This window comes from Loxodonta africana, chromosome 25 (genome assembly GCF_030014295.1).
Source record: "Loxodonta africana isolate mLoxAfr1 chromosome 25, mLoxAfr1.hap2, whole genome shotgun sequence".
Lineage (NCBI taxonomy): Eukaryota > Metazoa > Chordata > Mammalia > Proboscidea > Elephantidae > Loxodonta > Loxodonta africana.
The window spans coordinates 17,905,045-17,925,915 of NC_087366.1; the positions used below are offsets into that span (position 1 = coordinate 17,905,045).

General features: G+C 43.5%; 1 protein-coding gene across 1 annotated transcript in view; it reads right to left on the minus strand.

Moving 5' to 3' along the window:
* The window catches only part of C25H1orf21 (chromosome 25 C1orf21 homolog), a 295,363-nt gene extending 277,350 nt beyond the window's left edge, over positions 1-18,013 (minus strand). Inside the window, exon 1 of the mRNA XM_003410845.4 lies at positions 17,688-18,013. The gene's annotated coding sequence lies outside the window, so the exon portion shown is untranslated. The remainder of the gene's footprint in view (positions 1-17,687) is intronic.
* Positions 18,014-20,871: the final 2,858 nt, after the last annotated feature.

Below are 20,871 nucleotides of genomic sequence, written 5' to 3' on the forward strand. Positions count from 1 at the left end.
GCCACTTAACAAATAATCTGCTACAAATCTACTATAAATTTTCATGTTCCTAAGTGTTTCTCATCCATGGACATTACTCCCCCATCCTCACTCTACTCCTCAATCCTTACATTTATGACAACATCTAAGGTCCAAAGAAGAGCCTGGAAAAGTGGTAATTATATACTGTACTTTTATGTGAATAACCAAGCATTACACGTTTTTTGCCGGCCACGCGATCCTCTCTCCCATTATTTTCCTAGGCATGCTGTACATTGGGGGTGGGGAGAGGGGAGGGGAGGGGAGCAACAGGAAGGGCGTGTTATTTACGTGGGCACGTTATTTGTGAAAAGTATGGTAATCTCACCAAGGAGCAGAAAACCAAGATATGTCTCACACCCATTTCATTTGTGGATATACTCATTTTACTTCCTTGCTAAATCATGGGAATTTATTTGATTCTGATTCATTTTTAACTTGAGTAGTCTTAGGTGTTATGATACAAGTGAACAAACACTTTAAAGGATTTTATCACCGGACACAGTATCATAAAACTCTCATTTGAGATTACGTGAAGAGAAAGCATTTTCCTTGACATCTGAACCTAGGACAAACTTGGTAAAATCTCAAATATAATGAAAAAAGAAGGAAGACATAAAAATGGTTGTCCTCTTGGGGCTTGGAGAGACACACAAACACTTCAGAGATCAGAAGATGAGTTGAGAATTCGCCATCTTCACTGTTACACTGCCCTCATTTTTATTAGAAAAAATTTTTTTTGCCACATAGACTCTCTTGAAACAGCAAGTCTAACAGTCCCCAAGTAAGGAGGCTGAACAGCTTGAAGGGCTCCAGGCAGCTCCAAAGCCAGAGGCTCACCAATCTAGGAGGAATGCATGACCAGAGAGAGACTCCAAGTAGCTCTGTGATAATCTCTACAGAACTTTGGGAAGTCACAATTCCTGAATAAACCAGTTTCCCTAGCAACCAAATACTCATTTGAATGCTCCTTCCCACCTTATTTGGTTCATGGGCTGTGTTCTCTGGTAAAAATACCAGTGGAAAGAAAGGGTAGTAGGAATGGGGAAACTGTAAAGATAGACACGATATAACCTCAAACCCTAATAAGAATTATTAGTCCTGGATCTGATAATAACATGCCAGGCAAAGTTTCAGATAAAAGGCCAGGGGAATAAATGCTACATTTACCAATATCGCAATTTGGGAAACACAGGATCTGAATATACTAAATATCTGAATATACCATGGACTGCCAAAAGAAGGAACAAGTCTATCAGGGAAAAACAGGAAGAACCTCAATGAGATGGACTGACACAGTGGCTCTAACAATGGGCTCAAACATAGTAAAAATTGTGAGGATGGCACAGGACCAGGAGGGTTTCGTTCTGTGGTACATAAGGTTGCTATGAGCCAGAACCAACTCGATGGCACCTAACAACAAGGCTCTGATAATAACATGCTAAATAAAGACTCAGGTAAGAGGCCAGGGAATAAACGTTTCATTTGCTGTTATCACAATATGGGATACACAAAGTAACACTTGAAGAATCAAGAGAAAACAAGGTTTTAAAATTTTGACAAGTTGGAGATACAGACACATATAATCTCAACTCAAGAAGGGAAAATGGGCTGCCAAGGTTTTTTGTACATGAATAGCCAGGAGAGGTTTTGGGGTTGGGCTAATTTTGAAGAAGGAAAACTGAGGACGGCTTCATATCAGAAAGCAAACAAACAGAAACTCTAGCACGTCTCCCACTACCCAGTCAACCAAATTCTTTAAGGCCACCAAGTCTATGAAACAACAAAGCATACAAAAGGGTAGAGAGCAACCACTTAATGTTACTAATTATGGGTTGAATTGTATACCCCAAAAAGGTATGCTGAAGTCTTAACCCCTGGTACCTGTGAATGTTATGTTGTTTAGAAATAGGGTCATTGAAGGCATTATCAGTGAAATTAAGGAGGTCATAATAGAGTAGAGTGGATCCTAACCCAATCAGTGGGGTGTCCTTATAAAAGAAAAGAGACACAAAGGCAGAAAGACACGGGGGGGGGGAGCGGGGGGGGAACAGCAGCAATGTGAAGACTGAGGCAGAGACTAGAGTGATGTACAAGCTAGGGAACACCAGCCATCGCAGGACGCTAGTAGAGTAGCATGGGACAGATTATCCCTTAGAGCACTCCCAAGGAATCAACATAGCCAATACCCCGATTTTGGACTCCCTAGCACAGTGAAACAATAAATTTCTGTTTTTATAAGCCAACCAATTTATGGTATTTTGGCACAGCAGCCCTATGAAACGAATCCATTACTAAAGAGAAGCAAGCTTAAACAGATCTTAAAAATTCACTTAGACTTTGTGCAGAACTTCCACAATATATTCAGGGATTTCCTTCTCTGAAATGTTAAGACAAGGGTAGAAAATACTAACTTTCTGTGATAGGCCTCCACTGAGCAAACAGATGGATCAGCACCTCGAAGTTCTTACAAAATAGTCTGGAACAGAAGTCGAAAGTATGGGTTTGGGGGCTGGGGCTGCATCTGTATTAATATTCCATCACGTACTTCCTGTGTGACTTTGGACAAGTTACTTAACCTCTCTGAGAATCAGTCTGTATATCTGTAAGATGAACACCGTAGCTCATTCTCCACAGGACTATTACCCAGATTAAATGAGTTAATGTACATGCCGCATCTGGCATATAATATACACTTAATAAACATTTGTTATTTATGATGTTATCCCTTTAAAAAGTTTCTTTCTCAGGATAATTTTTAAATTTGGCCATGATGACATTTTACTTAAACGGTACAAACAAAATTACTGGGTGTCAAAGTGCCCATGACTCTGCTTGCAGCATGTCTGGTGATACAACGGTCGCTTGTGTGTGTATGCCATAAAATATTTCTCACTGTCTCACTCAGGCAGTATGAGCAAATTTCTGGCTCTAATCTTTCATACACCGAATGAATAATCATTGCCACTAAGTAAGAAATAAAAAGATCCAAGTGTTTCACATCTAACAGAAGTTTTTCTCTAGCATAATTTAATTATTTGACCTTTGGTTAGCCCATCCCTGTATACAGATCTTTGTCACTTTCTCTTTTACTATGAAACAATCACACAACACACGTATAGTTTAACGTATAAAAACACAATGAATGTCTATGTACCCACCTACAGAATAGTACAAGTACCTTTTAGCCCTCCCCAATCACACTCCGAGAAGTGACACTATCCTCCTGAGTTTTATGGTAATTATTCCCTTGCTTTTCTTTATAAGTCTTCCCATATGTGCATCTATCTCTAAATGATAATGCTGCTTTAGCACTTTTTGGTCTTTACACCAATGGAATCATACTGCATTATTCTTCTATCTTGCTTTCCACTCAATGTTATACTTTGAGATCCATCTCTGCTGACACACATAGCAGTTTGCTCTCACTGCTGTTTAGTATGAACGCCCCACAATTTCTTTATTCAATATACTGCTGTTTCCAGTGCTTTGCTATTACACAGTGCTGCTTGTACTTGCGCAAGAGTTTCTCTCAGGTAGTGCTTACCAACTTTTCCACAACCAAGCATATATAGAAAATGATAATATTGGTGGGGCAAATAAAGTTATTAGACAAGGCTGCTCCCACCCAGATCACTCTGCTAGCCTGAAACCTAAGGAGAGCAGTACCATTTTATGGGGTACTTCAAACTTCTTCTCAAAGTCACTGTACTAGCAGTGTATGCATACTTCCTTTGCTCCATGTCCTTGCCCAACACTTGATGTTAATGACATTGTGTCAATCTGGTAGATGGGAAATGGTATCTCATCATGGTCTTAATATTAAAACATATTATACAGTCTCTATGATTAAAATAGCAGGGTCCTGGCATATGAAGAGACAGACCAATAAAAGAATATAAAATCCAGAAATACAGTGAATTATTTATGAAAATTAAGTATATGATAGCAGCACATCGTAAATCAGTGAGGAAAAGGTGGACTTGTTAGTAAGTGGCTGTGATACTCCAACAACCACATGAAAAAACATGTCCGGATTCATTTCTCATACCACACACACCAGAATAAATTCCAAATGGGTCACAGATTTACATGTTAACGACAAAACCACATGAGTACTAAAAGAAAATATGGGTGACGTCCACAATAACTGTGCTGTCCAAAAAGCAAAAGAAACCCAAACCCATTGCCATGGAGTCGATTCCGACTCACAGCAACCTGATAGGACAGAGAACTGTCCCATACGGTTTCCAAGGAGCACCCTGTGGATCCAACTGCTGACCTTGGGTTAGCTGCCTGAGCTCTTAACCACTACGCCACCAGTGTTTCCAAACAGATAGCCATTACCCACATATGGCTACTGGGCCCTTGAAATGTGGCTAGTGAGACTAAGAAACTGAATGTTTAATTTATTTAATGTTAATTAATTGAAAAACTGATATTCAGTTCAGTTACTGGAAAACTTCTAAGTATGCCTGGAATAACTTGGTTAAGTGAATTTATTTTTCAACTGGAAATTTTATGAACTCTAAAGGCAAATCAAGTATTTATGATGAAATTGAGTGACTGAACTGAGATGTGCTAAAAGTAGAAAATACAAATGAGTTTTTGAAAATGTAGCATAAAAAAGGAATGCACGATATGGTATTAGTAATTTTAAAATATTGATTTTTTAATATATTGGGTTATATAAAATATATTATTAAAATTAATTTCACCTGTGTCTTTTGATTTTTTAATGTGGCTACTAAAATTTTAATGTGGCCCGTATTATCTTTCTATGGCACAGTGCTGCTCTATAACCTGGGAGTAAGAAAAGTTTTCTAACTAGGACTCAAAACCAAGAAGCAGTAAGGAAAAGACTCCATAAAACTGACTGCATCAAAGAAAAAAAATTTACATTAAAAAAACCACCATAATCGGAATAAAAAAATAAATGTTACACTAGGCACAATTTTGGCAAATATTAGGGCTAATATCCACAATATATAAAAAGCTTCCAAAGATAAACAGAAAGAAAAAAAAGACCTACAATCTCAAAAAATGGACAGGAAATATGAGAGACAGTTTACAGAAAAAGAAACACAAACAGCCCCTAAACATATGAAAAGGAGCTCAACCCATCTCATAAGAACAGAAACGGCAACTAAAATTCTAACAGTGTCATTTCTCACCTATTAGATGGCAAAGACCCAAAGGTTTTACAACACGTCTACTGGTGAGGCTGTAGGGTAAGAGGCACCCTCATACTCTGCTAGTGAGAATGCAAAATAGCATAGTACCCACAGATGCAAATTAGTATGGCATCCTCCTCCAAAAAACCAATCTTGTTGCTGTCACCCCCCAAAAAACAACTTTTTTCATGTCAAGTCGATTCTGACTCATGGTGACGCTACATGTTACAGACTAGAATTGTTCCATAGGTTTCTCTGGGCTGTAATCTTTAAGAAGGCCTTTCTCCCACAGTGCCACTGGGTGGGTCTGAACTGCCAACCTCTAGGCTTGTAGTCAAGCACAAACTTGTTTTCACCACCCAGGGACCCAGTATAAGTTTTTTTTTCCCCTACCTGTTTATTTGTTAAAGAAAGAGGGATTTGTTGTATAAAATTTTCTGCATTCTGTAGTTTGCTGGCCGCATCTTCTTCCTTGCTGTTTTTTTTTTTTTTATTATGTTCCAGAGTTTCCTGTATGTCCTGTGAACTGGTAAACTAGAAGTTTGATCAGATTCAGGTTTGGTATTTTGACAAAATTATATCCTAAGCGTTATTTTATACTTCCAATTACATCACGTTAGGAGGTCTACAATGCCTTAATATTCCCCTCCCCAGGTTAATTTAAGATTGATTAGTGTACTCAAATGTTGTCAGCCTGATCTTTCCATTGTAAAGTTTTCCTACAAAAAAAAAAAAAAAAACAAACCGAACCCACCACCGTCGAGTCAATTCTGACTCATAGCAACCCTACAGGACAGAGTAGACCTGCCCCAAAGGGTTTCTGAGGAGTGGCTGGTGGATTCAAACTGCCAACCTTTTGGTTAGCAGACAAAAGATGATCATTACCTAGATCTGTGATTTCACAGTAATGGTTGCAAAATGGTGATACTCTATCATCTCTTCTGCATAATAGCTGGAATTTTTCTATCAAAAGAAACTTAACCATAGCTATTTGATTACTTTGAGGTACAGTTTGTATAGGAATGTCAATGCTTGGCTTTCTTAATTTACCAGTGTTCAGATAATGAGTAGGTTCTTTTACATCTTTTTAAGTATCATTATGAACTCACCGGTTTTAACACAACTGATGTGTTTCGATCCCTTGTAGTCATTTATTTACTTACTTGCTTATTTTTGAAGCTTAAATTATTCTATCTTGGCCAGTAAGAAATTTTTTAAATAGGCTTCTGAGTTCTTTTGACATGACATACCCTATACCAATTGTCTTTCCTCCCAATGCCTGTATTTCCCACCTCAGTGAGTGGCAGTATGATCCATTTGGAAATTTTGGGATTATTCTTTACCCACGCATCACTCCCCATGCCTAATCTGTCACCAAGCCTTGTCATTTTTGCCTCCTATAAAAAAACCAAAAAGCCCACTGCCGTCGAGTTGATTCCGACTCATAGCGACCCTATTTGCCTCCTATGTACCTCTCCTTTTTATTCCCTTTTCTCCAATTTCAAGGTATTAATTCACCACTCAGCATCTCTCACCTCAGCTGGTTCTAGAGTTCACTTGTTCTGACTCCAGCCTCAGTCCTCCTCCAGTCTTTTATGCAGACGCCTATAGGAATCATCTACTATGCGAATTATGTCTCTCCTCCGTTTGCAATCTCTCAGGGCCTCCCATTGCTTACATTTTGGGTAATAAATCCAAACTCTTTAAGATGACCTATAAGACGCTGCATAGTTCATCCAGTCTCAGCTCCCACCACGCTCCATCACATACTATAAAACTCCAGGCACACTGACCCATATTCGCATGTCTTCACACTATTGTTTATCATCTGCCTGGAATGCCCTACTTCATCTTCCATCTGTCCCCAAACCCTTTCATCTCCAAATGCCAATCCATGAACTAGCCTGTGGACTGTGACACTGTCACTTGACTCCATAGTAAAATGAGAAAAATAAAAGGTTAGTAAACCAATGCTGTTGTTGTTGATAGGTGTCGTTTACTCAATTTTGACTCATAGCAACTGACGTGATAGAGTAGAACTGCCCCATTTTTCTAGGCTGCAATCTTTACAGGAGCCAATCATCAAGTTTTTCTCCCACAGAGCCGATTGGTGGGTTTGAACTGCGAACCTTTAGGTTAGCAGCAGAGCACTGAACTGTTGTGTCACCAGGGCTCCTTAGACCAATGTTAGTACCCCAATATTTCTAGAAATGTAACCAGTACTGTAGAGAACTCCAGTGTATCTTTCAAGTGTTAGGCCAAATACCTCCACCTCTATGAAGTCTTCTATGACTTCTCTTTGTTGAGGGACCATATAACTGATTGTCTAAACTGTGACTTTTTTGAGAGTAAAAAACAAAAACAAAACCAGTTGCCATGGAGCTAATTCCAATTCATGGCCGCCCCATGTGTGTCCTGGCAGAAGTATAGTCCATAAGGTTTCAAAGGCTATGATCTTTCAGAAGTAGATCACCAGGCCCTTCTTCCGTGAAGCCTCTGGGAGGACTCTAACCTCCAACCTTTCAGTTAGTAGCCCAGAGTTTTAATCATCTGCACTACCCAGGGATTCCTTGAGAGTAAACCAAACCTGTTGTCATCAAGTCAATTTCAACTCTTAGCAACTCTGCAAGACAGAGCAGGACTGCCCACTGGGGTTTCAGACGGTATAGTCTTTACAGAAGCAGACTGCCACATCTGTCTTCCATGCAGTGGCTGGTGGGTTCAAACCACAGACCTTTCAGTTAGTAGCTGAGCAGTTAATCGCTTCAACGCCAGGGCTCCTTTTGAGACTAAAGGGAGTACTATACCGGACAATGGTCATAAACCAGGATGTCCCAGAGAAACTGGGAGGTACACTCGCCACACCTTTGGGTAGAGTTGGGTGCTTTCTTCTCTCAACTCCAAAGCGCCTTTGTCTGTTCACCACATACTATGTGTTTGCATGTCAATTCCTGCTCTTGTCTGAGAAATAACTCCACAAAGGGAGTTCCAGGCCTTTTTATCTCTGCATCTCCAGCATCTCTCCAGTGCCAGGCACAGAGATGACACAAAGTAAATGTTTGTTCAATAAATTATCTCAGTGAATAAGAAACATTAGATGCCTTAACTCGGGCCAATGATGGAAAAAAAAAATCCCTTTATTTTTTTCTCATTCCATCCTACACTTTCTCATTTAAACAGAGTTTAAAACGGGACCAAGGTCCTCATACAGAAAAATTCCAACCTTCAGGCTATCTGTCAATGACCAGCTTCCAAACAACCAGCAGCTACTTATTCATCCCAATCTACTCTTAAGGCCCAATGGATGTGAGAGAGGAGCTCATAACTTGGGCGGGGAGGAGGGGGTAGGCAACAAAAAACATACACAAATGAAAATCAAAACTTATAACAAAAGAAAATAAGTAAACATCAAATAAGTGTAAGACCAGTCCACAGAAGGTAAGGTAGAAAGCGCTCCACGGTTAGAGAAGGACCCCTGGAGCAGATGGGGTTTGAACTGACACTTACGAAGCCTGGTTTCCAAGAGAAGCAGCAGAGGAAGGCTATCCTAAAGCCAGCAGGTATGGGAACTGGGGAGACCATCAAGAGTAAGCACAAGATTTATTGTGGGGGCTGTATCTCCACGGTCATGGATTCCTAGCACAGAAACCAAAACTCAGAGAGGTTCCTGGATTTTCACTTCCTTCATCAAAAAAGTATCTGCCTGAGACATATAATGACATAATGACATATAAGTTACTTATTCCTTTACAATTTTTTTTTTAACATTTTATTGGGCTTTAGGTGAAAGTGTCCATAGCAAATTAGTTTTCCAGTCAATAATTCATATTCAAATTGTTCTGCGACATTAGTTGCAATGCCCGAAATGTGTCAGCATTCTCCCCATTTCTTCCACGGGTTCCCTGTTTCCATTCATCTGGTTTCCCTGTCCCTCCCTGCCTTCTCATCTTTGGTTTCCTTTATAACTTTTTAATTTTAAGAACTGCTACAAAATCATTTCAGGAAAACTGCTTTTGAAAGGACTTCCATATATAGAGCTACCGAAGTGGCCCTCCTGCTTATATTAACTATCTGTGTCTTTAACAAGTTCTCTCATGAAGGCCCCCGCAAACCACAGCCTCACCAAAAAAATAAAAACATGTAGAAACCAAACCTGTTGCCGCTGAGTTGATTCCAACTCATAGTGACCCTATAGGACAGAGTAGAGCGGCCCCATAGGGTTTCCAAGGAGCGCCTGGTGGTTTCAAACTGCTGACCTTTTACTTAGCAGCCATAGCTCTCAACCACTACGCCACCTGGGTTTCCACAGCCTCACAGCACCTTATTCTACACATGGCCTCTGAGCCTTCTCACGAAAGAAATATTAGTGTTGATACAGGGGCTCTACTGCGCTGTAAACAACCACAGGCAGACCTCCCTGTCAACTCTGGGGTTCTGGGAGAAGCTCTGAGAAGTGGCTGCAATACAAACTGTATTTCTCGGGTTGTCCTGCATGTCTCACCTACCACTTGCATCTGTGATGTAGGGTATGAAACACATCTCCACGCTCCAGTAAAGACTACCAACTTCTCATTCCCCTTTCCCTGCCCAGCTCATGTGGGGAAAACCATAGCTATCAAAAGAGGTAGAATACATCCCAGCATATGGTTTAACAAATAAAACTACTGCAGTATCCACTGTACCCAATTAAAATGTGGATCCATCAAAGAAAGGGAAATCTCACTTAAAAACCATCACTCCTTTCTCGGCTTTAAAGCACCTTTTTCCAAAAGCCCTGAAGCACTCAGGATGTTGCGTAACTAATGTTGGATTTACTTTGGAAGTGCAGTTTTACATAAGACCAATTCAAATTCATATGCAGCGAGTCAATGGGACACGTTTTTCCCATAGTAGTCCTCAGTTTACTACCCTTTCCCCCACTGACAGGACTGACAGGGAGGGCCAACACAGATGACAAACATATGAGAAAGCAATAATGCTAGGTCGTAGCTAATGAATTTTTTTTCTTTTTAATTATATTTTAGATGAAGGTTTACAGGGCAAACTAGCTTCTCATTAAACAGTTAGTACACATACTGTTTTATGACATTGGTTAATGACCCCATGACATGTGAACACTGTCCCTTCTTGACCTTGAGTTCTCTGTTACCAACTTTCCTGTCCCCTCCTGCCTTCTTGTCCTTGCCCCTGGGCTGATGTGCCCCTTTAGTGTTGTCTTATTTTATAGGCCTGTCTAATCTTTAGCTGAAGGGTGACCCTCAGGAGTGACTTCATTACTGAGCTAAAAGGGTGTCTGGGGGCCATACTCTCAGAGTTTCTCCGGTCTTTGTCAGGCCAGTAAGTCTGGTCTTCTTTTGTGAGTTAGAATTTTGTTCTACATTTTTGTCCAGCTCTGTCTGGGACCCTCTACCGTGATCCCTGTCAGAGCAGTCAGTGGTGGTACCCAGGCACCATCTGGTTGTACTGGGCTCAGTCTAGTGGAGGCCATGGTAGTTGTGGTCCATTAGTCCTTTGGACTGATCCTTCCCTTGTATCTTTCGCTTTCTTCATTCTCCCTTGCTCCCAAAGGGGTGAGATCAGTGGAGTATCTCAGATGGCTACTCACAGGCTTTTAAGACCCCAGTGCTACTCACCAAAGTAGAACGGAGAACATTTTCTTAGTTAAAGAATTTTTGCTCAGCATAAATGTGTCCTATGAGCTTATAAAATTCTCATGGAGGACAATAAGAACCATAACAAACGGAAAAAACTTTGGTTCAAGTTACAGTAACATTTATTTAACCAAAGCAGAATAGAAACCTAAGGTAATGAGGGTGACCATGGGTATACTTGAAATCTTATACACCATTCTTCTTCTGTGATTAGTAAGTAGATTCTGACGCACAGTAATGCCTCTCAGTGTGCAATTATGAAAATCTCTGCCATGTTTTTCAAGACGTGTTGTCCAAATCTCTAAAAATAACAATAATCATCAAGATAGCTCCTTTATCTACCATCCAACAAAGGATATAACAGCTAAGTGAAGGGAAGAAGCAAAGTACTTCAGCTATTATGAAATGGCTTAAGAGCCTCGAAAAGTCAAAAATATAACACAGTGGAATCAAAAGTGATAACAAAGGCAGAAGGATCCTCAACTGGGGGAGGCCGGGCTCTAATTCCATTTTTCTACAAGGCAGAAAGCATGTGAACTTCAACCCATCAATGCTGTAAACACATCTGCTGAGATGGCACCAGTCTGTGGAACAGGCAGAGGCAGGTATGCGCTGGAAGATCTGAAGGCTTGATGGAGAGAAGTGGGTGGGAGTAATCAGGGAGGAGGTGTGGGGCAAACCAGGCCAGCAGCAGTGGGGCCCTGAGGGCAGAAGGGAGAAGCTGGGCTGAGAGCAGGAAGTCTACTGTTGGGAAGAGAGGTGGGAGGAGTCAGAGAGAAAGTGGGTCTAGAGACAGAGTTAAAATATTTGAAAAGATCGTTCACATACATAAAACCTAAGCCTTGAAGGCAAACGTTAAAGGTGGTGGGATAAGGAGCAGGAGGGTCCATGCATGGAAATCTGTGGGGAGAAAAACATGAAGTAAGAGGAAAAAGCTCACCCAGAGAGAGAACAGATTTAGTGGGAGAACCTGGGATGTTGGGAGCTGAGAGAACTCACTGCGTGGAGCAGGTCTTGGCTTTACTTTTGTAGTTCTTTTAGAGGGAGCAGCAGTGAAAATTGATTACCACCTCCTTTGGGCCAAGGGAGAAAGACGTGGCAGTCAGCTTCTGTAAAGATTACAGCCTTGGAAACCCTATGGGGTAGTTCTACTCTGCCCTAATAAATCAAGTGTGGGGTTACCTGAACTTTCCTGGGACCTCTCTGCCATTCCGGGATCCAGACACGTTCTTGGAGAGGTCCCAGGATGGAAAACCCTGTTTGCTATGGTTACAGCAGAATGTCAAATGAGACAGGGTACCTAAAAGGACTTTGAAAACCACGAAGCACACTCTAAATATGAGGCATTTTTATTCACAGATTCCCTCAAATAACTTGAAGACCAGAGTTAAAATTATGGCGGAAGAAATACTCGTCACATTTGGAAAGTATATATATTCCAAATCAAGACACTCCTAACTAGAAATTCCTGTAATTTGAGAAGACATCATGCTTGGTATGTTTACTTTCCTGTCAGATATTTTTCAACTTTTAAAAAATCCTATCTGAGGTAAAATATGGGACTCTTAATAAACTACCACAGATTTATTAAGAATTAAGTCTGTATCTAATGCATTTCCAAGAAGGTTCTGACACATTACAGATTCTAGTTAATTGGGTTAAGTTCATCTAATTCAATCGCTCATTAAGCGACTTCCAAATGTAAGGTAGTGTGCAGGCTGCTCTGGGGGTTGCAGAGATGAGCAAGACAGCCCTGCCTTCTCGTAGCTTAGTCAATTAATCCTATGAGCTTCCATTTCAGACTGGGGAAGCTGTACGTCCTTTCCCAAGTGTAAAGAAGTGCTCTTCATATGAACAGACTTTGCTGTTGTTGTTGGCTGCCACTGAGTTGGCCCCTGACTCATGGCGACTTCATGCACAATGGGATTGGATGACTGTGATCCACAGGGGTTTCAGCAGCTGGTTTTTGGAAGTAGATTGCCAGGCCTTTCTTTCTAGTCCATAGTCGTCTCTGGAAGCTCAGCATCACAGCAACAGACAAGCCTCCACTGACAGTGGCTACACATGAGGTACCTTGTCTGGGAATCGAACCTGAGCTTCCCACACGGAAGGTGAGAATGCTATCACCGAACCACTTAGGGGAACATAATTTAACAAAAAAAGTAAAGCAATGTCTTACTACCTGGTGACTGCAGACACTCAACGTGTTACTTTCTATGGCGAGGACAGCCTGGCCCAGTTTATGTTCAACCACACCTGTCATAATTGCATAATCACGGCATGTCATGTTGTTGCTTGTTGCAACTGTAACTTGTAAAACTAAACTCCAGAACAGAGATAGTCAAGCTAAATAATTGCCTACTTTAAAAATATGTATGTATATAATTTACGTACCACTTCAGATAAGCTCTTGAATTATGATTCCTTAAAATCATCACTGTCACTATTTTTAAAATAGTGCTCTGTGTTGTAATTCTTCCTGCATACAAGCCCTATCCCTGTCATCTCAGTTTTTTCAACAGTATTTTATACTGGTCTACTGCAATCTGCTCTTCATGTTTTAACCATAACCTAATTAAGCACAACTTTTACTTCTCCCTGCTACGGGACTTCCAAAATGAAACCTCAAAGAAGGACCATAAAATGGCCCAAAACACACGTGTTTAATAAAAACACAATAAAATAAAAATACCTTTATAAAGTAGGGAAAAAAAAAGTCACTGAACACTTCTAAAGGAAACATCTGAATACCCACTATACTGGACTGAATACCAAAAAAATGAAACCAAACCTGTTGCCGTTGAATGGATTCCAACTCATAGTGACCCTAAAGGACAGAACAGAACAGAACTGCCCCACAGGGTTTCCAAAGAGCAGCTGGTGGATTCAACCAGCTGAGTTGTAAACTACTGTGCCACCAGGGCTCCAATGGATTGAACAGTGTCCCTAAAACTTCCTGTTGGTCCAGAACCTGTGAAAATGACCTTATTTGGAAAACAGGATCTTTGCAGAGTAATTACGATAAGATCATATGGGATTACGGTGGGTTCTAAATCCAATATGACTGGTATCTTTATAAGAAGAGGGAAATTTGGGCACAGTGACAGAGACATACAGAGAATGTCATATGACAGCGAAGGCAGGGATAGGAATGATGAGTCTATAAGCCAAGGAATGCCATGGATTGCTGGCAACCACTAGAAGCTAGTAGGAGGCAAAGGATTCTTCTCTAGAGCCCTGCGGGGGAGAGGGAGGGCATGGCCCTGCCCACATCTTGATTTCAGACATCTAGCCTCCAGAACTGTGAGAGAATAAATTTCTGCTGTTTTAAGCCACCAAGGATGTCATATTTTGTTATGGCAGTCCTAGGAAACTAATAAGCCAGTGCGTACCCTATGCTGGGTCCTCACACCACGTTATCTCATATAACCCACCCGACCCTTGGACAGAGGTTCTACTATCTCCATTGCCAAATTAATATTTTTTTTTAAAAGTGTATTTTCATGAAACTAAGACTGAGCCACCCAATAAAAAGAATCTCTGAGTAAACTGCTATTTACTAGATGTATAACTTAAAAGGAGCCCTGGTGGCACAGGGGTTTAAGCACTTGGCTACGAACCGAAAGATGGGCGGTTCAAACCCACCAGCCGTTCCAAGGGAGAAAGATCTAACAGTCTGCTTTCCCAAAGATTTACAGCCTAGGAAAGCCTACAGGGCAGTTCTACTCTGTCCTAGAGGGTCACTGTGAGTCAGAATCTACTGGACAGCAGTGCGTTTGGTTTGGTTTGGTTTGGTTTGGTTTGGTTTGGTTTGGTTTGGTTTAGGCGTATAACTTGATTTGCACAGTCAATGTTCCTAAAAAGTTGACGGCAAATCAACTTTTCTATGTAAATTATTTTCACATAAGCTTGCATAATATTATCAGACATACCATACATTCACTTTGGACTGATAATCAATCAACGATGTGCTGCTCAGAGGGCTTGCTGGAGCCCTACAACCCATTCTCCCCCTAACAATTCTGGTAAGCTTTCATTCCACACTCTCAGAGGTCTAGAATTTATCAGTTTAAACTACAACGTGTGTGCAGCACCCACACATTGTAGATGTCTGCAAACAGCAGGGGAACTACATGTAGCTCCAAGTAACACCCCCCACCCCCCACTCCCTATATTTGATTCCAACAACCTGGTATCACAGGTAGTGAGGTTTGACCAATTTCTCAACAAGAGTTCTCCTTCCAGAATTACTCTCCCTCCAGAAGTACTGTCACATTATCTCCTTAGGGACATCCTTGAAACACAGCTGGAAGTTCTGAAGACAACAGAACGTCATGACCTATGTACTTAAATGTGTGGGCCACAGAAAGTGCCTCCTATGGCTCCAAGTTGATGGGTATGTTCAAGTGAAGCCGTTAGGCTTAGGATCCTCTGCAAATGAGTCTCCTGCTTTACATCTTGCCCTAATCAGAGGCAGGATACCTCCTCTTCCAGCCTGGGGTGTCTGTCTCCTTCTCTGGCACAAATATCCAGCAGGAAAAAGGAGCCACTGAGATGTAACAGTCAAGGTTTGCCTGTTTGCAAAACCAAAGCAGTGCTGGGGCAACATCGACCTGGAAATGGTACTTACAATAATGCAAAACACCCTCCTTGGCAGAGTTTGGGAATCAGTCATAGCAAATAATACCAATTAATGGGCAAGCTCTTGATTTATACCCTGTGCTTCTCCAAGGAGCTCAAACCACTTCAGGCAGGAGCCTATTAATTCTCAGAAATCCATGCTAAATGACAAAGTGAGATGACAGAGGGGCTAGGGATAAATTACAAGCCAAGGAAATAAAATAACCAGTTGTCTCAACTCAGAGTGAAACTGAGTCAGTTCTGAAGAGGAAAAGCTAGAGCTTCAGGACACTTCTGGGGTGAACTTTTAACACTGGGGGGATCTGAGATCTCCTACCAACCAAGGGCATTTTTCTTGGTCCCTTTTCCCGGGAGGGGAAAAAGTCCCAAAGGGAGATAGTGCTTGACAACAGAAACACCCTAACCCTTCTCAGGTATCTACCACCCAAGTGCCCAGTGCACTTCGGATTGTTGTGTTCCCTAGTAGCCCATCCAGGGCTGTTCTCTTAATCAGGTTTGCACAGCAGGAAACCTTAGGGGAGACAGGATTCAGTGCTGCCTCTGTGAGGTGCTAGTCCCTGCACTGGTTTAATGCAGATAAATACAATCAATTTTCCTATCTCTAGCACTTCCTACTTAAGTAGCAAAACAAAATGAGGTGATCCAGCCCAAATTAATTTTCAAGTCTAATCAATTGCATTTTCAGAGAGCCAACACAGAACACGTTCCTACAACCCAGCTCTAGGAGAACAGAAAAGCAGAGAAAACCCCCAAATTGAGCATTTTGGCTTTGAAGACCCTCCAAAAATAACATCTCCCCTCAAACGCAGCGGCAGTAACCCAGGATTACTCTGCTGGTGTTTTTTCTTCCCACCCTAGCACATCCCAACTCTACCAAACTGAAAGATTATTTTTATTAGGTAGAGTTGAATCCACCCCCTTGAACGACAGTCTGTGTAATGTACTTTTTTTTCACTTCCCCAAACTGTCCATATTGTCTCCTAAAAAAAAAAAAAAAAAAAAAGACAAAGTACTATATGTAATCTATGGTGTGTCAGCCCCACCTCGAGCCGGAGTCAGAGTATGTGTGTGTCTTTACTGAGGTTCTGGGTGTATCACTTTCAGAGTTATTCCAATAGCTGAACTTACGGAGGTATCTATTTTAAAACAATTTTCCTTAGCCACATGCAATGGCAGATAGCTCATAGGCTGTCAACTTCCTTTTGGAAACAAATCACTCTCTGTGCTTGTCATCTCTTAGGATTAATGCGTGTTTATGTGTGTATATTTATATCTTTAACCATGCAACGCTTGGAGCAAAGCAAGCCACCCCCAAATTTTACCAACATGCTTGAGCCAATTCAGAGCTTTAGAAGAGGAATGAATGGGAGACGAGAGCCCTTAAGTTCAGGGACTTCTCTCACTCAAACAGTACGTGGAAAAAAAAAAAAAAAATCCCTCTGTAGAGGGAGGGGGCAGGGTGGATGATAGGGGAAGGGCACTAACCAGCAGACCAAAGGCAGCCGCGGCGGCGGCACTTCGCGAACTGCCTGCAGAGGGGGGTGAAATCTGCTCCGTGTACAATAACTAAGCACCCTCGGGCTGCCTCGCACGGGCACGAACAATAAATACACTGAAGTGGGCAAACGGATGCACCGAAACAAGCCACCCCGAAAAGGTCAAAACTTCAGAAATCCCGGGGATCACACCACCCACACAAACACATCGATCAGTCAACGCGGGAGAAGGGACTTGGAGACTTAGCAAAGGATTCTGAATTTTTGTTTTTTTTCTTTCAAGCTCTGGCTTGCAAAGTACGGTGGCTACATGCAAAGCTAGAGAGGAGCAAGAAGGCTGAGGGCGGCGGGGAGTGCGGGTGGGAAGGGAGGGGTGTCTAACACCAGCCACCCAGGCCTCAGTGTGACGAAAGTCGTCAGCAGCCCCAACCGCATTCTAGTCCCTCCGCCCCAGCAAGCAGACGCCCCCGGCAGCTCCCCCCACCCCAGCTTCCGTCCTTGCTGCAGCTTCACCAGCCCCGCACCAGCAGGAGCCCCGGCCCGGGCCCCAAGCCGCCAGCGCCAGGACCGCGGCTCCCATCCCCTCCGCGCGGCGGACATCCCGCAGGCCTCCCTCCCTGCCAAGCCGGGGGTGCCGGGAGAGCGGAGCCGGGCGGGCAGCGCCGCCAATTCCCCCCGCCCCGGGCTGGCGATGGGCTCTCGCTTACCTTGGGCGCTCGCGGGGGGGGCTGAAGGTTGCAAGCCTCCCGCCCCCCGCCCCTTTCCTCCTCGCCTTTTTTCTTCCTCCCTCCTTCTCTTCCTCCTCCTCCCCACGGTGTGTCCGGGTCTCCCCCTCCTCCCTGCTGCTTGAAGTACAAGCCGAAAACACCGGAGCCGGGCCCGCGTGCGTGCGTGCGGGAGGCGGCGGCGCGCGCCCAGCTCTCCAGTAACTGAGCGCGGCGCGCAGCTCCCAAGTAAAGTGTGAAAGAAGCGGCGGCCCCAGCGGCCGCGGCACTGAACGTCCCCCCGGGAGTGGGCAGGGAGCGAGCGAGGGTGGGGACCGGGAAGAAGGGAGGGAAGGAGGAGACCTCCTCGCCCAGTCACTCACTCGAGGGGCGGGGGCAGCCAGACACTCCCCCACCGCCGGTCCCTCCCCGCGCCGGGCTCCCGCGCGCGTCCCGCTTCCCTCCCCCGGGGAGGGGCCTGCGGTGGCTGCGAGGGGGCCGCGCACCCGAGAGGAAGGGACTGGGCGTGCGGGCTCGGCTGCTGCTGGGGCTGCAGGGACGGGAGGGAGGCGAGGGCGGGTATATGTGTGTGGGTGGGGGTGCGCGCGCTCGCCAGGGTGCGCACCCCACGCCGGCGGGTGAGTGGGAGAGGAGACCCCAGCTGGAAGGCTCCGTCCCGACCGGCCTTCCTGGGCCTGTCACCCGGGAAACGCCGTGGGAGCGGCCTGACACGCCGCGGCTTTGGGCAGAGGCTCGGGAAGCGAGGCGGGCCGAGCTCTGCGGGAAATCCCGGCCAGCCTCTGGGCCCTGCCGCGGGGCTGCGTCCGGCGGGACCGAACGGAGAGAAGGCCGGGCATCCTCCGCCCGCCGCGCCCCCCCTCCCCTCCCAGATCGAGCTGGACCCGCGGGCGCAGCCCTGCGGCCCTGGGCCGCGCCGACAATCCGCTTCCGCCCTGCCCGGGAGCCGCTGCGCTGCAAAGATGAATGAAATATCGCCGACTCGGCCGAGGCAACTCTAGGGGTAAAGAGAGGGGTGCGCCGCCGGCCTCGCGCCCTGCGCTTCCCTTTCCCCTCTTCCTGGCCTCCTAAGACCTAAAGCCGAGGCCTCGTCTGCTGGGCGCGTCCGGGATGGTTGGGGGTACAGGAGATCGCTGTCCACCACTTCATATCTCCAGTTCTTTATGGACCGTCACAGGAGGTCAAGCAATTTTCCACTCTGGGAGAGGGTACTTTTCTCCTCTTCCCGGTTATATTGGGTGTCCCGTGTGCCTACTGAATTGATCTTTCTGCTTGGATAGCGTTTGGATGTTTTTTGTGCGGCTTCCCCGCGCTTCCCTGCTCCTTCAGTGCCCTGAAAACCAAGGAATGTCAGGCCCTCAGTGAGGACACCCGAGAAAACAATAGGGCAAAAGATCCTTCCCAGGGCCTCAGGGATTGCACACAAATCCAATCATTTCCTAGTTTTCGGTCAAGATGAACTTGGAAAATGAAAAAGGACACCAGAGCTGTGACAGTGATGAGGCAATTGAAAAGCAAATTCCTAATTTCATAAAATAAGTTAGTAATCACCCATTACTGAGTAGGAAGTCGGCCTTTTTGAAGAAATTGTTTTCCAGTTTTCTCCCTTTTTCAACTTAAAAGGCTAGTATCACATTGTTCTTGAAGCTCCCTTTATTTCCATTAAAAAATTATCTACATTCTAGTTCGTTTTTGTCTTTGAAACCCAAACACTTCACGGGGATGGGAGGTGGGGAGGGAGGGCATAGTTAAGAAGGGAGGGAAGACAAATTGGGATTCCAGTCAGGTGCTGTCAGCCACCTTCTCTATTACCTTAGGCCACTTGTTTGATTTTTTTTAACTTTCCATTCCGTATCTGTGAAATGGGACTGATAATGATAGTGCCTGCTTTATGAGCTTGTTGTGAAAGTAAAAGGAAAATAAAATGAGATGGTAATGCATGTAGAAGACTTTGTATGGTGTCTGGCACATGATAAGAACTCAGCAAATGTGAGCTATTATTTCAGAAATGTATTTTAACTCAAAATTTGGTAGACTTTCTTTTTCCCTCTTTACTTTCGCTCTTAAAGTCAGAGGAAAAAACAACCCATAACTGCTGAGTTCATCCAAATGTAGTCACCCTTTCAGTTTTTTAGGCCATGCCTGAAACCTTCTGTGGTAAAATGAGAGAAATATAAGAAGATGTGTGTGTGTGTCTACATATCTGTATTTATACAAAAGAATCCTTGAGGACTACAAGCTTTGTCCTTTTCCCTCCTCTCTCCTTCCCTCATCTACATAGACCACCCTGAATAGAACAGCTTTATAAATGCTGATTTGTGTTGTATTCTATCTCTTCAGGGCTGAGAACAGCACTTGGCATTGTAAGTTTCTTGAGAGCTGGAACTATGGGTAGCCTTTGACCTGGTATCCTTGGAACTAACAGAAGGCCACAGAGAAAGCACTTCATACTTGCCTAGATGAAAGTACATCGATACTATGAACTTTTTTGTGTGTGTGCTTTAAGTGAAAGTTTACAAACCAAGTCAGTCTCACAGACAAAAAGTTATATACACCTTGCTATATACTCCGTATACTCCTAGTTGCTCTCCCCCAATGAGACAACACACTCCTCTCTACCGTCTATGTCCGTGTCCATTCAGCCAGCTTGATACTATGAACTTTTAAAGCTAATTTTTAATTATTATAAATGGTACGTGTAGACATTTAGAACATTCAGCTACATATGAAGACTGATAAAAATCATAATAATCCCATCATGAAGACAGAAGCACTTATTAAGTGCTTTTCCCCCCATTCATTTCATCATTATTCAACCAAAAAACATATTTTTAAATAATATTTCTTTGTGTTTTCAGTGGAAGTTTACACAGCAGCTTAGGTTCTCATTCAACAATTTCTGCACAAATTGTTCTGTGACATTGGTTACAATTGCTTACAATGTGTGAACATTCTCAATATTTCCGTTCTGGTTGTTCCATTTCCATTAGTCTAGTTTCCCTGTCCTCTTATGTTCTCATCTTTGTTTTAAAGTGATTTTGGCCATTTGGTCTCATAAATAATTTTTTAAGAGTACAGTACTCACGGGTGGTATTCTTTATTTTGCAAGTCAATCTGTTATTTAGCTAAAAGGTGACCTCAGGGACTAGTTTTAGTTCAAGGTTTAAAG